General features: G+C 44.9%; 1 protein-coding gene across 17 annotated transcripts in view; it reads left to right on the plus strand.

Annotated features, from left to right (window-relative positions):
• Window positions 1-17514, plus strand: part of ANKS1B (ankyrin repeat and sterile alpha motif domain containing 1B) — a 353409-nt gene that overhangs the window by 299515 nt on the left and 36380 nt on the right. The gene's annotated exons all lie outside the window — the stretch shown is intronic.

Consider the following 17514-nt stretch of genomic DNA (forward strand, 5'->3'; position numbering starts at 1 on the left):
AGGCTAAATATAGATGATAAAAAACTATAATCAGAACACTAAAACTACAGTAACCAGCATATAAATTATAATAAAGGGGAAGACCATATGCAACAGTGTTTGCCTGGTGCTAAAATGAGAACAGATGAATGCCTCAGTAAGTTTTCAGTTGTGGCAACCTGTGTGCCAGATGCAGGTTGTCACAACTGAAAATATTATCTCTCCCGTCCTCACTCGTCTTGTCTTGCTGGAGAACCTCAGGTGAAGGTTTCAGTGTTTGGGTGGACTAGTATGGGTTAAGACAGTCCAGAGAGTCCTAAGAAATGTAGCTTTAAAGGGTAGGCATCAGCTAAGCATCATCACTTTGAACTGAGCTTGAGAGAGCACCATGGACCAACAAAGCTGTTTCAATATTGGTAAAATATGATCTAGATGATTGGTGTCAGTTCGCAACCCAGCAAATATCGTCTGCTAAATCTGCTTACCACTTTCAGTACCTTGGTGAATTTGCCACCCTGATTTCCTTATGAGAGAGAAGTGGTAATACAAATTAATGTAAGCATGTTATCCACTACGGTCTGCTCCCCTGTCAGTTGCGCTTCCAGTTTAAATTGGGATATCCATATATTTTCCCTTGTATATATATTTACTGCTTTATAAGACATAACAAAATATTTAAAAGGAAAGTTGAGAAATACTATTTATTATTTATTGAATTTATATCCTAACTTTGTCATGAATACAGTGGAGCTGTCACCCATGCAGATCAGCTGAGGAGGGGCATTATTGTCCCCTCTCTGCTCATCAAAAGAGCACAATGATTAACAGGGAGGGACAATTTGCATCTCTACCAGGATACTGGACTCTGCCTAGCCCAGAACTGTGTCTATTTTGGTGCTTTTCTTAAACCCCAACTCTTGCTAGAATCAGTTGGATCTTTCAGGACAGGGAGAGGGAATTTGCTTGGAGGGCCAAACCAGCCTTCTTAATTTGGGGTTAGCTAGACAAGATTTTAAAAACTCTGCAAAGATTTGACAATTCAAGAAAATACTATAACATTGGGCGTCTACTCATAGTGGTTTGTGTAGCTCTTTCTTCTTGGTTTTCATCTACACAAAAACTTGGTCCAAGCATGCTGGCACTGAACATTTGATAAAGGGATCTGCATGAGAAGATATGCATGCTCTAACAGGAGTGATTATTTGAATTTATCGCAAATAGTGCAGGCTATAAGCTGCCTGACTGGAATTTTTCATGATACTTTGAGTTAGTGAGGAGAATTTACTTAGCTTGGTATGGATGACTACGACTTTTTTTAAATGCTGTTTGATTTGCAGGCTTTTGTCACCCTTCTTCTTTGATAATAGTCTTTCCTTTCTCACCTTAAGGCATTAAGGGAAAAGATATTTTGAGAAATGCTGTTGATGTCCCCTCCTTGCCCCTGGCAGAGTTAATCCAACTGTCCTGCTGTGCTCAGAGAGCCTGTTCTCTCCCACCCACAGTGTTTTTTCTGCACAGATTAAGAGCCAGAGAGCAGCAGGATGCCAGGCTATGGTATGCTGTGCTAACTGGCATTGACTATCATTGTCTTTCAAGATAAGAACTGTATCCAGTTTAGATGGGATTCCTGGGAATGCGTTTTGTGATTCTTCAGGCTATGTTTGAGGAAGCTTGCCCACACAATTCCTGCAGTATGCATAACTGTTGATGATATCCTTCATTTCCAGCTTCACAAAGACATATTAATATTTTAATTTTGAGTATTTTTTCTTTATATTACAATTGCACTGCAACTAAACTATTCTCATTTCTATGTTGTTTGGGAGTCATGGTTCAGCTCCCAGAAAGTCTGTCCTCTTCATCAGAAATCAGGCAGATACAGTATGCCTTGCCTCCAACTACAAAACAGCCTAGAAGTTATTTGAGAGCAGCACCCCCAAAGAGAGTCAGGAGAATTGAGGAGCTAGTGGGTTTCCTAAATATACATTCACATATATTACAGGATCCATGGGGAGGACCAACCAACCCTTGAACCTACTTCCTTAGAGATCGTTAGCTGTTCCTCCCTATATCTGCTACTTCTGATAATGTAGATAGAAAAATTGTGTCTTAGAATGGATGTCCAGTCAGAAACAGAAGCAGCCGACAATTAACAAGGAATCAGTTTTGGTAGAGGAAGAATCATAGACTTATGGTGGGTGTCAGTGCTGACAGTGGCCTGCCTTGAAGCAGAGGAATTCAAAGCTACTCATTGCCACCATTATCATCACAAACAGGTGAAGAACTAACTACATTTGGGGAAATTACCTTTTCCAAACAAATCTCCTAAGAATCAAGAGATAGTTAATATTTGCATTGATTCAAATTATATTTGTAAAGTTATAATAAAAGCAAAAAACCCAAAACCCATTCAACCCCCCCCCCAAAAAAAACACCCCACCTGAGATATTTCATAGTGCTCTGCTTTATTAATACTATGACTAGAAGACTGGATATTAAATCATCTCTGTGTATTTTAATTTGGGCTTTTTCTGATTAAAGATGTTGCTAATTTTGAATTATTGATTAACCTGAGAAATAGCGTTGCTCAGATATAATGAACATGCAATTGTAAAGTTGTTTTACAACTGAGCACATCTCAGGTTATTTTGGCCAACTTGCAAGAAGCTGTAAAGTTTGCAGGGGAGCTCTTGCTGCATTGTTGTTGCTTTGATCAAGCAAGCACAGCTAGGTGCTGCAATTTTTACTTATATTTATAATACAGGCAGCAACTATTTTGCATGGCGGTTCCTTTCCTGGCTCCTGTGCACATTGGTGGACTGTGCATAAGCCCATTCTGCCCCCGTTCTGCACTCTTCTAGGTACAAAAGGACCCATGCATTGGCGGCCGCATGTTATTTTGACGCACACAAAATGGTTGCAGCCTATATCACTTACAAATAAAGTTGAAACTGACAAAGAACGGTGGAATACATTTTTAAAGTTGAACAGAGGGATATCAGTTATAGCATGCAGTATTTTACTACAGAGGAAAGAGGCAGCTGCAATCAAATTTTCCCAGAAAGTATACTGAAATTTCAAAGCACTAATGGAGAACTACATGTAAGAGAAAGGCTTGTCTGGAATCAACAGAAATAAGCTTTATATTGCTTTCTGTGGCAATTATTTTGGCTCAAGACTAGCACTTCTGCATCTAAGTCTGCCCTGGTATCTGCTGAAGGCTGAGATGATAATGGGAATTGATGGAAACTTTTCTACAGGATTCCAAAACATGAAAAAGGCAATAGTCATAGAGAATGTTACCCAGCTTGGCGAGAACTTGAAAGGCACCTGCTGCCTGGGACAGGAGTTGACATCATCTCAGAAGCATCAATCAAAACATGAAGCTGTGAAATGGTACTACCTTTTAAAGTGCATCACTGATGTACTTTTCTTGGGAGAGCATGGTCTAGCATTTTACTGGTTTATCCCTCTGAATTGGTGATTCAAACAATGGAAACGTTTAAGGACTCATTGAACCGCTCTCCAGGTGGGACTTCAGGAATGTGTGCTAAATGTAGAGGAGTCACAGAAAAGGAGTGAGTGGCTTCAAGTGCATTATGTCCCCCGACTCACAAAATGAATTTATTGCAGAATGCTCAAATATTGTGAAACAACACATTTTGCTTGAGAGGCAATCTGCAAAGTACTGTGTAGTAATAGTAGATTCAACACCAGATTCTTTCCACACTGAACACACATTTCTTTTGAGATACGCACTTTTGAAAGAAATGCAGTATGAGATTCAAGAAATATTTCTCAAGTTTGCAGATTGTAGCAACTAAAGAGGGGGGGATGATCAGTTGATAACTGATACACTGAAAAAGCATGCTATTTCTCTCAGTTATTGTAGAGCTCAAGTCTACAATAATGGGGCAAATATGCCCCCATTGCTCTCCAGGCTCCACTTCTGCCTCTGATTCTGGACTACTGTCTGCTACAGACTCTTCCCGCACACTAAAACCTGTTACCTTTTCAGCTTCCAACACCTTCTCCTCCCAGTCTGCTATCTCTTCTCCCTCTGAACACTCATTGTTGTCCCACCACTAATCCCCTGGCTCTGAGCCTTCTTCCCTTGGGGGTTTCCCAGCTGGTGCCTCTCACCGCTTCTCTGCATCCAGCCAGTCCATGACAGTCCGTATTGGCATTTGGGACAGTAGCCTTGGCAGTGAGGCCTTTGGAGATGTGATAGCTGCATCCCACTTCCAGGGTGGCAGCTCCCCTGCTGTCATGGAGAATGAAGGCCTTGGGGAAGGAGATAGTCAAACTGAGGAAGTGGGAAATGACCCTTTAGAAGGAACCCATTCCTTGGGGTATGAGCAGTTCATCCTCTTCTGCTGAGGATACTCCTTGGAGAGCGGGATTCTGGTAGAGGGTAATTTGATAATTAGGGACATAGATGATTGGGTATGTGGTGGACATGCGGCTTGTTTGCCTGGTGCACAGACTGTGGATATTGCACATCATCTAGATGCTGGGGAGGAGTCTGGAGGTAGTGCCGGATGGCACCAGTGGTATAGCGAAATGTAGTTGTGCAATCCAGGAACTGAAATTTAGATTGCTAGGTAGGAAGTGCAGGTCCTGTAAGCCAAGACTTTCAAGGTAGCTTTCTTTGAAATGCTACTAGTTCCATGAGCAGGGCCAGCAAGACAGGCAGAGTTGTGTAGTCTCAGTGCTTGGATGTGATGGTGGTGTTGAGAGGAAGGTTTTAGATTTGTTTCTAACACATTCTAGCTGTTTTCCCAGCAGTGAAACTTGTACTGCAGTGCCTTAGATTTCTATTCAGCAGCAAGTCTAACTAATTCCCAGGTGAATGGACATGGGAGTATAGCTTCAGTGTTCCTTCATCATCTCTGCAGTGTGCATGCTGCATGCATTTACTTTTGCTTAATGGCTCAGCCACATTTATTTTTCAAAATAATGACAGCAGTTACACTGCGTAATAGATGCCAGGTTTCAGCCTAGGGCAAATGTTTATGCATGAAATATAGGTTTAGGAAAATAAATGTATATACACAAAGTACAGGTGTAATTTTGTTTTTTACATCTCTCTCTTTAGCAAGGGTTGGACTATCCTATTGCTGCAGGCTTCCATTCTGTCAGACCTTGCTGTGACTTGAATTCCCAGTGTTTTATATTGTTCTGCCTATATGACTGTAAATAATTTTTATGTTAAGGTAGTAAAGATGAATTTTATGTTCTCAATACTATAACATCAGGAGGCGATAGCAATAAGTAGCTATATTTTCATTTGTTGATGAATCTTGAAGGAGGTGATTCTAGTCTACTAGAGTCAAATGGAAAGATGGTCTTCAACCTTTTCAGATCCAGGGCACACATTCAACTCAAACATGTATTTGGGGGCCCACTTCTTAATTTTGTACCATATATTTGTAGGGTGGTAGTGCTGCTGTTGTGACCCACCATGGATCAGGCCATGACCCAAAAGTGTGGCTCCCAACTTACAATTTGAAGACCGATCAATACTATAGCATTGTATCTTCTAAAGCCTGAAATACTGTCTGACAGGTTGCCTGGTACAACCAATGGGCTGATTTGCACATAGCCTGGAAGTCATGAAATACCTCTTGAGCCGATCAGTGTGTTAATGTGTTATCTTGCCAGATAAGAGATACCAAAGGGTTGTGAAGATTGTGTAGTGGTGGCAAGATGTATCTGACTTCGTTCCTTAGAAGGGATGGGAAACCAGACGAGGCATATATCCTGGCAGGTCAGGGTTGTGTCACACAAGCTGATTATAATATACTAAAATCCATATTTAAATGTTATATCTAAACACATCAAGCAAAATGTATTTATTAAAGGAATTTTGTATCCAACTATTGAACTAGAAAGGGATATGATATCCCCTTGTGATTGGCCCTTTTGTGTGATATTCATAGAAACTAGCAAATGCTATTGTTATGTACGGAGTTGAATAGGATCCAAACTGTAGCAGTCTGATTGGTCCTAGAACAATAGGATCCAAAAGGCAGCAGTCTGATTGGTCCTAGAACAATAGGATTCAGAATGCAGCAGTCTGATTGGTCCTAGAACAATGCAGCAGTATGATTGGTTGGCAGGAACCACCCAATCCTGCCCCAGATAGAAGTGAATCCACAACCTGATTGGCTTACAGTAGAATTCCAGAATTAGCCAATCATGTGCAGCCCATTGTGTAAATAATGTATATAAAGCAGATACTGGGAGGGGACATTTATTCATTCCTCCTCACCACTATGAGCTGAATAAAGAGCATGAAATCACTTTGCGACTCTGAGTATATTTCACTGGCGACGAGGGTGGGATCCCGCTGAGCTGACTGCCACACACAGCACCGCAGCACCGCCAACTGCCGCACCGCTGCCTCGCACCGTGTATCCAGGCTTCAGCTCCGGGGCACAAGGAACTCAGAATGGCAGCCAACAGCAGCTTCTCGCCATTCAACCCAGCATCTGGAGACTGGGAAGCGTACGCCTCCCGTTTCACCTTCCTCCTAGAAGCCAAAGGGGTCACCGACGAAGAAGACGCCAAGAAGAGGGCGATATTCTTCAGCGTCTGCGGAGAGGAGACGTTTGAAATCGCCCGGGCTCTCCTTGCGCCTGAAGACGTCGCTACTGTTCCATACAAAACAATAATGGAACAGCTGAAGGGGCACTTTTCGCCGCAGCCCTCAGTGGTGGCTCGTCGAAATGCCTTCTACGCAAAGCGGCAAGCCCCTGGGGAAACCATAACTGGGTTTGTGACCTCTCTCCGCCAAGCCGCCCGGTTCTGCAACTTCTCAGAGCTGGAGAACATGCTTCGTGACCGCCTCGTCGGTGGCCTGAAGGATGAGAAGCTGCAACGACGAAGAAGGACCTAACGTTCCAGGTCGCTCTGGAGGAGGCCCTGGCAACAGAAGCTGCCGAGAGGTCGACCCAAGAGGCACGGCCGAGCCTGCCATCCCAACCGAGGGTCCACCATGAAGACCTCACCGACGACTCAGGATCCGACAGGGAGGAGGTGCACCGAGTACAGCAGCGCACTCAAGCAGCGCACAGACCACAGCTGCCTCGACGAGAAGGCGGGAACTGCGCAAGCTGCGGGGAGAGTCACGAGAGGAGGACCTGCCGTTTCCGCAACGCAGAGTGCAGGCAGTGCAGAAAATCGGGACACATCGCCCGGGTGTGTCGGGCTCGGCCCACCCGACACCAGGCATCAGATGACCAATCCAAGAGCCCCAGGTCCCGGGGCCCAACGCACCAAGGCAACTCGACGGAGCTCACGGACTTCCAGGTATACCAGTTGCCCCACCCCAACGTAGAGAAAATTTATGTAGAGGTACAGATAGAGGGGGCCCCATGCCGCATGGAGCTTGACACGGGTTCAACTCTATCCATAATCTCGGCAAGGACCTTAAGGAAACTGTGTCCCACTGGGGGTCCCAAACTCAGGCCGGCCCCATTCACCCTCCGGGACTTCCAGAAACGTAAGGTCCCCACAATGGGGGTGGGGACCTTCAGGGTGCAATACCGAGGGCGGACGCGGCAACTGGACTTGCTTGTGGTCAAGGGCCCCTACATTAGCTTACTGGGATTGGCATGGTTTGGACCACTGGGGCTAGCTGTCACCGGGGTGAACCACACTAGCTTACAAGTGGACGTGGATGCCATATGCAAGGAATTTCCAGGGGTTTTCGATGGGAAATTGGGACAGTATACGGGCCCCCCCATTGCGCTACAGCTTGACCCCGCAGTACGACCGGTCAGGCTCAAGGCCCGCCGGGTCCCGTTCGCCTTGAAACCCCGTATAGACGAGGAATTGGACCGACTCGTAGAGCAAGGAGTGCTGGAGCCGGTGCCTAATGCTCCCTGGGAAACCCCAATCGTCACACCCGTCAAGCCTAATGGTTCGGTCCGCATCTGCGCAGACTACAAATGTACCATAAACAAGGCCCTCACGGCCCACGCATACCCAGTGCCAGTGGTCAGCCATGTCCTTGCCACCCTGGCTGGGTCGAAAATTTTTGGCAAGCTGGACTTGGCCCAAGCATATCAACAGCTGCCAGTAGATGAGGCCACAGCAGAGGCACAGACGATTGTGACGCACAGAGGAGCGTTCAGGGTAAAGCGGCTGCAATTCGGTGTCAGCGTGGCACCAGGCATATTCCAGAATATAATGGACTCTCTCCTTAAAGGGATTCCTGGCGTCACCCCCTTCTTCGATGATGTGTTGATTGCCGGCCCCACACCAGAGGAGTTTGAGGACCGCCTCCGCACCGTTCTGCACCGTTTCCAGACGGCGGGTCTCAAGGTGAAGCGGGAAAAATGTCTACTAGGAGTGCCTCAGGTGGACTTTCTGGGATTTATGGTGGACGCAGAAGGGGTCCACCCGACTGGGGACAAGGTACGGGCCATTTGTGATGCCCCAGCGCCCAAGAGCAAGACTGAACTTCAGGCCTTCTTGGGACTATTGAACTTTTACCATTCCTTCCTTCCCCACAAGGCGGCGGTAGCGGAGCCCCTACACAGACTCCTGGACAAGCGGGCCCCTTGGGTGTGGGGCCAGCGCCAGGAGGCCGCATTCCAGGCAGTCAAGGACTTGCTTGTCTCAAACTCGGTCTTGGCACACTTCGACGAGAGGCTGCCGGTGGTGCTAGCATGCGACGCCTCACCCTATGGCATTGGAGCTGTCCTGGGGCACCAACTCCCGGATGGAAGAGAGGTACCGGTGGCGTACTTTTCCCAGACACTCAACACAACCGAGCGGAACTAATCGCAAATCGACAAGGAGGGTCTGGCAATCGTAAAGGGAGTAAAAAAATTCCATGATTTCTTGTACGGGCGGCCCTTCACCGTGGTGACTGACCACAAGCCGTTGCTTGGCTTGTTTGCCCCCGAAAAGCAGACCCCCCAAGTGCTGTCTCCTCGCGTCCTCAGGTGGTCAATTTTCCTTGCCAGCTACCAGTATGCACTGATTCACCGACCTGGGAAGGCGATGGGCCATGCGGACGCCCTCAGCAGGCTACCACTACCGGAAACAGGCCCTGACCCAGCACCTGCACAAGAGGTTATGAGCCTGGAGCTGCTTCCCGACCGCCCCATTCAGGCACAAGAAGTTGCACACCATTCCAAGAAAGATAGGGTCATCTCCCGGGTCCTGGACTGGGTGTGGAGGGGATGGCCCAGCAGCAGCCCCGGGCCAGAATTCGCCGGCTACACAACCCGCAAACATGAACTGTCGGCCCACAAGGGGTGCCTGTTATGGGGAAGCAGAGTCGTTGTTCCCCAGCCCCTCTGCAAAAGGGTCCTCACAGCCCTACACGAGACACATCCAGGGGTAGTAAGAATGAAGGCCCTTGCCAGGAGTTATGTGTGGTGGCCGGGGATCGATGGAGAGATAGAGGCCTGGGTCAAACACTGCCAGGCCTGCCAAGAATCCCGCCCAGATCCCCCAAGGGCCCCAGTCCAGTCCTGGGAGTCCGCCCGAGCACCATGGTCACGCCTGCATGTGGATTTCGCTGGCCCCTTTCAGGGGAAAACATTCTTCATAGTGGTGGACTCCTACACCAAATGGCTGGAAGTCGCACTGGTACCGTCCACTTCCACGTCCGCAGCCATCCGGGTACTACGCAGGCTGTTTGCAACCCACGGGCTCCCTGACACTCTCGTCTCAGACAACGGGACTGCATTTGCGTCAGGAGAATTCCAAACCTTCACAGCGCAGAACACCATCCGCCACATCCGTTCGGCGCCGTTCCACCCTGCCACCAATGGCCAAGCAGAACGCATGGTGCGGACCACCAAGGACACCCTTCGCCGCATGACGCAAGGGGACTGGGAGTACCGCCTTGCCACATTCCTTCTAGCACAGCACAGCATCCCCAGCTCAACGACTGGCCGGAGCCCCGCTGAACTACTAATGGGTCGGCGCCTTGCAATCAGATTGGACCGCCTTCACCCCGATAGAGCTCAGGATGAGGTAGTGGTGGGGGAAGGCAGGAACCCCCGGACCTTCGAGGCCCAGGACCCAGTGTACGCAAAGAATTTTGGGGCAGGCCCAGCATGGGTACCCGCCACAATCACCAGGGTCACTGGCCCCGTGTCGTACGAGGTGCTAACGGATGGGGGGCAATGCTGGCGCCGCCACTGCGACCAGATACGGCGACGATTCCCGGGAGAAAACCAGGAGGAGGACAGGTCAGAGGAGTCCCAAGGGAACAGCGGGGCAGTGAGGCCCATAGAGCAGGAGGGGCCAGCAGGAGAGGCAGAATCAGTAAATACAGAGAGGACCCGTGAGGCCGAAAGGACACCGGAACCAGAACCACGACTGAGCGAGCCGGTTGCACCAGACCAAACAGCCGCATCACAGCCAGCATCCTTGGAACACGAGCCAGAACCCGGAGCCCGGACCAGGGAACACCCCAGGCCACAACGCACACGTAGGCCGCCGGCATACCTTGAGGACTATGAATGCGACCTCCCGGGCAGGACTGGAACTTAGAGGGGAGGGGTGTTATGTACGGAGTTGAATAGGATCCAAACTGTAGCAGTCTGATTGGTCCTAGAACAATAGGATCCAAAAGGCAGCAGTCTGATTGGTCCTAGAACAATAGGATTCAGAATGCAGCAGTCTGATTGGTCCTAGAACAATGCAGCAGTATGATTGGTTGGCAGGAACCACCCAATCCTGCCCCAGATAGAAGTGAATCCACAACCTGATTGGCTTACAGTAGAATTCCAGAATTAGCCAATCATGTGCAGCCCATTGTGTAAATAATGTATATAAAGCAGATACTGGGAGGGGACATTTATTCATTCCTCCTCACCACTATGAGCTGAATAAAGAGCATGAAATCACTTTGCGACTCTGAGTATATTTCAGCTATTTAGGTAAAGAGATTAAGGGATTCGTGATAGGACAACTGGAGGTCAAAATTATCCTTTTTGCAGATGACATTGGGCACAACTCGGCTAACCCAATAAGATTGTTGCAAAGGTTAACAAGATTACCCATCCATGTGAACATACATTCATGCAAAATTATAGCAAAACTGAGTTTATAATTTATTATTTAGGTTCTGAACGTAACTTCCTTTTGGCTTAATGAAGGAATAAAGTATCCAAGTCATACTTGGAGTAGACCCATTGGAATTAATTGGCTTACTTAGTCATTACTGAGGGTTGTGGCCTCTGCCTTAACTGAATGCCACTGTGCTCTCTATCTAAAACATTTTTAGACCAATCTTAGCCTTGAGCATAGACTACATTAGCCTAAGTCTTACCATGAATAAAAGTCTCCCTAGATTCATAGCTGAGAATCTTCTGCAGAGCACAGAAGGCTGTCCATGTGAGAAAGCTACCCAACATGTTTGTAAGAGCTAGGAATCACAGAGTAGTGGGTATATTAATGTTTTAGATGCATAGAAAGCCTTTAATAAATCATAACGTTTTCTTTGAATTAAGAGTATTCAGATGTTTGAGTTAAGTGATTCTTTCAGCCTTGGTGTCTCTTGTCTGTTAGATGGCACCTGGCTCTCTGTCTCTGTCTCGATCTCGATCTCTCTGTTCCATCTGAATCAAGAGAGGCAGCTGAGGTGTTAGGCCAGTGCATGGAGGCAGTGATGGGTTGTATGTGGGCCAATAAACTGAAGCTGAATCCTGAAAAAGAATTGTTATGTATCCTAGGTTCTTGCATCCAGGAAGCGGGGAGGTGACCAATCCTGGATGGAGTTGCACTCCCCTGGAAGAAGCAGATTTGCTCCTGGATTTGACACTGTCACTGGAGGCTCAGGTGGTCTCTGTGGTCTGGAGGGCCTTTTTTCAGCTCCAGCTGGTTCACCAGCTACAGCCCCTTTTGGACCAAGATTACCATTGTACTCCATGCTCTGGTAACTTCCAGACTGAATTATTACAATGCACTTGTATGTGGGACTACCTTTGAAGACAACTTGGAAAACGCAGTTGGTCCAAATTTCAGTGGCCAATTGACTAAGGTTTATTTAAATCTCATACAGCCCATTTTAAAACAGTTGCTCTGGTTGCCAGTTCATTCCTGAGCCCAACTGAAGGTGCTCACATTAGTGTTTAAAGCCTTAAATGACTCAGGCCCCAAATATCTGAAAGACCGCCTCCTTCCCTACAGACTCTCTTCAGTGCTGAGATTGGCATGGAAGACCGTCTTGGTAGTTCCTTCAGCTTCAGACACTTGCTTGGGTGGTGGGGGGTGGCCTGGGAGAAGGAATTTTCTGTGGTGTCCCCTAAATTGTGGAACTCCCTCTGCACAGAGGTGTGTCTGGCGCCTTCATTATACAGCTTCCAGAGAATGCTGAAGGTGTACCTCATTACCCTGACTTTTGACACATGATGTGCTTATTTTTTTCTGAGCCACCTTATTTTTATTTTTATGATTGGAAGTTGTTTTAAACTGTTTTTAGTACTGTGTTCTAATGTTGTAACCCACACTGAGACCTTAGGGTGAAGGGTGGGTCAATTAATCCTCATCCTCATCATTAACTTTGAAACTAGATTTTCCCAAAAAAGATTATCCAACAAAATAACTTTTAAAAGAGGGAATAAGTATGGATGCCCCTTATTACCAGCAGTGTTTATTCTAGCTATAGAATTATTAGGAATTATACTTACAAAGGACAACCAGATGAAAGGCATGTCTACAAATCTTAAGCAGAACAAATCAGCTATTTATGCAGATGACATTGTCCTAATGGTTATTAAGCCAATTAATTATCTAAATAAATTCCTGTAAGTTGTTTTTTTTTAAAGTGTAGATCTTTGTCAGACTACACATTAAACAAAGAAAAATCTGAGTGATTAGGATTAAATATTGAACTCATGTTTCAATGTCTGTTGTGTAATTGCAGTGATAAAGAAAACAAAATAAATGAATGAGGAATTGTGCTGACTACAAAGATTAAACAAAGTGGCACTGATTATGTAAACAGTTATGCAAATTGTTGTTTTCATAAAAACTGAGTAAATGGATTAAACTGAGTTCATTCCAGAAAAATTTGCAGCTACTGTGGAAGCACCCCGAGTCAGTTATTAAAATACAAGCCCCTTGTAATATACATACAAGAGAACTATTTCATGCCACTGGGACAATTAATGTTGGTATTTAGTTCTAAACTTTTGCAGTGGTTGCATGTTTGTTTTCCCCCCAAGTAAATGCTGTGTTGTTGAAATCCTTAAAGTGGTAGAACTGGAACATGCCGATTTAGGTTTTAAAGATACATTGAACCAGTCGTATGATTGCTTTACGAATTTTCTGTGGTGGCCCCTAAATTGTGGAACTCCCTCTGCACACATTGCTTGCTGTGTGTGTGTGTAAAAATGTCATGGGTGCCAGCACGAAATGGCTGCTATAGGCAACAACAGCAGCAACAACAAGGTGTCAGTGCACTGACTATGGACTACTGCAGCATGGCTCTTATGCATGCTATTTCTTTACTATCATAATCTTTGGACCGCATGGGATGAGTTCACTATGTAGCTTCCCATATCAGCATTGCAGCTGTTTCTGAGGAGGGCAACAGACTGGTGAAAGAAGGAACCACATCAGTTCTCCCATGTGATCCAGGACTTTTGGCATGACTCAAATGACACAGAAAGGAACTGTTGCACAACAGCTCTTAGACTGGACTGTGATTCAGCCTTCCAGAATTAGCTCTAGCTCTTTTCGCTGTAGAAAGAAACAACTGCCATAATTTCCTTAGATAGCCAATGGGGTGCCCTCCAGATCAGCTGCAGTCAGCATGGGCAATCATCAGGAATGATGGGAGTTATAGTCCAACACCACATTGGCCACACCTTGTCTAACTTGTCAGGTTGTACTATGTGCATGTATTGGTGGATGTTTGTTTTATTTATTTTTAATGTGTGGCTCTTGTTATCCAGGGAATGCACAAAGTAGTGGAGCAGGATTATGATGAAAGGACAGTCTGTTTTAAAGTGTATTTTTGTTTTCTATATAATTTAGGGGGGAAATTTCAGACAGAAAAATAGTCTAACTTAATGCCAGCCTAACTAGAACAATGTGTGCTTTTCAGTATCAGCAATAATTAACAGACTTGTCAGACTATGTGTGCTCCATTCCCCACCATACACACGTCTGTCAACTTTAAGAAACTTTCAACAGAGTATCATTATTGCATTGTATCAATTTATAACACTATCTACTGAAGTTAAACACTGTAATTCGATTACTTAGTCTAATGCATAGTAGCCTACACATATATTTACAGATAGAATTTTTGCACACATGCCATTTTTAAAAATATTGTATACCAAGTTGTAATTGAAAAGCAGAGATAGAGTTGTAGTATTTAGTAGTGCATGTCACATTCACTAGTGAAATTGGACACAATTTATTGATGCACTATACTAAAATTTAACCTGTACAATGGGTTTTTCTTTAGTAACAAAGAAGTGGTGTAATGCAGATCATTTATCACAGCACAGCTGCAAAAAAAATGTTTTAGGAATAAGCACCAAAAATTGACAGCACAGTGTAATTCATAGTTGTCTTGCTGGGGCGGGTGTGAATGTGTCAGATATTTTCTCTATAGAATGATCTGCCTTCATAATTAAAGTGGTTTGGTGTTCTGGATAATAATATGTATATCAGATGAGCATTGGCAATAAAAGCATACCAAATACACAACAAATGATGTCGATTAAAATTCCGCCTGATGTTTAGATACCATATGCCACCACCAGACTCTTCTACAATACACTTCCAGCAGTGACTTGTACTGTGTCAGCTCTGTTTCACAGTTTAGAGTAGTGGCAATATATATTTAGCCCATCCAAATTGTTCCTATTGAAGAAAGGGGCCTGGATAACTGGTCCCCCACCCCGCCGCTATTCCTTCTAGAACTAGATGAGATTTGTTGGTGCAGAAACAACACTGCAAGAGCATGTATCTGCACAAATAATTTTGCATCTCTTGGCTAGATGAAAGAGACTAAACATGGACTTGCTGTGGAAAGTAGGGGCCAGTGTCTCTTTCCTCTAGCCTGAAGTTCTCTTTTTAAAAAAAATGATATTTATTGAAAGTTTTAAGATTACAAAGACAAACAAGGAAGAAAAGAAGAAAAAAGAGAACAGATAACAATTAAACAATACAAATCGATAAAAGTCAAAATCAAAAAACAAAAGCAAAACACATAATACATCAAAATCCAAAAGCAGAATTAAACAAAAAATTTTTTAAAAACAAATCCAGTATTCTCAAATCCTTAACTGTCATTACCTTATTTCATCGACCTCCTCACACCTCCCTTTTTTGTGTTCTAGTTGTTAATTGTCTCAGCAAATCCTTTCCATTTTTCATAATATTCTGTCATTAAATTACCTTAATCTATTTTAACCTTATCTTACCATAAAAAACCCTAGAACTTAAAACTTAAATCTTATTTATACCAATTTCTCATAGCCATAGCATATTCTTACATAATTCTTTTTAACATTTCTGCTAAAGACAAATAATTTCGTTCCAACATTTTTCTAATACTCATTAATTTTACAAGACATTCCTAAATAAAATTTTTAAAACTTTCTTCCAATCTTCATCCAGCGTCTCTTCCTCCTGGTCTCGGGTTTTGTCAGTTCTTTCTATCCCATCCATCTAGTTCATTAACCTGGTAACCTTATGTCCGAGGCCCTTAAGTCTCTTCCATGTCCCTTCCGCAGATCTTCTTCATATTTATACCTATACTTTACTGTCTTCTGCTCCTTTCACTCATGGAGACTCCAGCTTGACAATATTTTTGTCCCTTCTCGACAGATCTGCCCCTTTTCTATAGTCCACACTGAGCTCCATGTGGTATTTAAAAGCATGTTTCAAAGTCCCTCCAAGGTTGAGGACCCCCACAAGTCCAAACTCCTTCCGGCCCAACGCCAGATTTGAAAATTCAAAACATCCCTGCATAGGGGGGTCTATCCAGCCCCCCATCTCCAAACCGAACAAGACTCTCTCTCTCCAAATCTGGCTTTTTCCAGGTTCATTCATCAGATCCAACAACTCATGTTCCTGCTGGGCCACAGTTCCCTCCATCTCTGCCTCCCGAGGTCCAGCCACAACCTCCTCCCTCATCTGATCTGTCAGAGCACACTCCTGAATTAATTCCTGAGTGGGTTCTATATAGATACCCACTACCTGTCCAAAATTTCTGATCGCATCAGTCATCAAATCCGTCTTCTCATGTAACTGTTCCAATAAAGCACTTGTTTTGCAGAAAGCACGCACCAGAGCCTCCGAGTACATTGTTGTGCAAGGTCAAAGTCTAATCCCACGATCTTAATCTATTGCAGCTGCAAAACTCCCCAGTTCAAATTAATAACAGTTTTCACAAGCTCCCTCTAGGGGAAGAACTTCTATTTGTATCCATCTCTCTCTCTCTCTCTCTCTTTTTTTTTTTTGCAGATCTAACAACAAAGTTTCCTTTTTCAGATATTTTGTCAATATTTTGTTCCTTTTAACTGCGAAGGAGAACAATGGAATCACTATGTTTCTCATCTTTTAACTATCTGTCAAAAACGTTTGTCTATAGTCAATGAACTTCCCAAAGGCATCTGTCCTGACACCCCGCTTCCAGGTTCAAGACGGTGGAAAATTACTTTTCTTTAAACTCTCTTCTGTAGGTTTAAACGGTCCAAAAAAACAAACAAACAAAAAAAAGCCCCTCTCCTCCTGCTTCCAAAGGGGGTTCAGTAATTTTAAATGAAAGTTGATCCTTTACAAACGATTTTCTAAACTCTAGCTTGCCATGTCTTTGCTTTGATCTTTCTACAAAAAGCGGAAGGCTGACTTCCTGTTTAGACCTTCCCGCTTCAGTGCCAAATTAAAAGGAATTTCTTAGTCCAATTTTCTGTTCTACTCACGGGTCGTTGTTTAGAGTCCAATTGTCCAAATTTAACCTACTCACGGGTAGTTGTTTTTGCCAGATTGTCACAGGAAAAAGGTAGCGCTTTCCGGTAACGGCTGTGCGGCTTCGCTCCACGGAAGAAGCAGTTGACTCTCAGCACCGCGCCGCTTGCCCCGCTTCGCTCCGGAGCCCGTAATTGGGTTCCTTTACAAATTGGGGGGGCTCTAAAGGTGCCCGCCGAGTCCCACGGTCACAGGCTTCATCCGCCTGTGATTTTTTAAAGGGTCCCCACTTCGCCGTAGCGGAACAGACCTGATTTCCGTAGAGCTAGTCCCTCCGGATCAGAGGGAGTCCGCCATTACCGATGGCGCCACCCCGGAAGTCCTCAAATGATGCTATGACTAGAGGGCCACAGCACAGCCACCCCGGAAGTTCTCAAATGATGCTATGACTAGAGGGCCACAGCAGCAAATAGTGTGTATGTCAAAAGGAGTGTACTTTGCAAGGAACATTTCTTGCCTTCCTGCTTCAACCCTAACAAGACAAACCAGGAGTTTGGGTTATTTTTTTATTTTCCTATGTATTTTATTACATTCCGTTTGAGTTCTTTTTGTGATTCTCTATCTTCCCTG

Source organism: Podarcis pityusensis (genome assembly GCF_964106645.2).
Source record: "Podarcis pityusensis genome assembly, chromosome: 10".
Lineage (NCBI taxonomy): Eukaryota > Metazoa > Chordata > Lepidosauria > Squamata > Lacertidae > Podarcis > Podarcis pityusensis.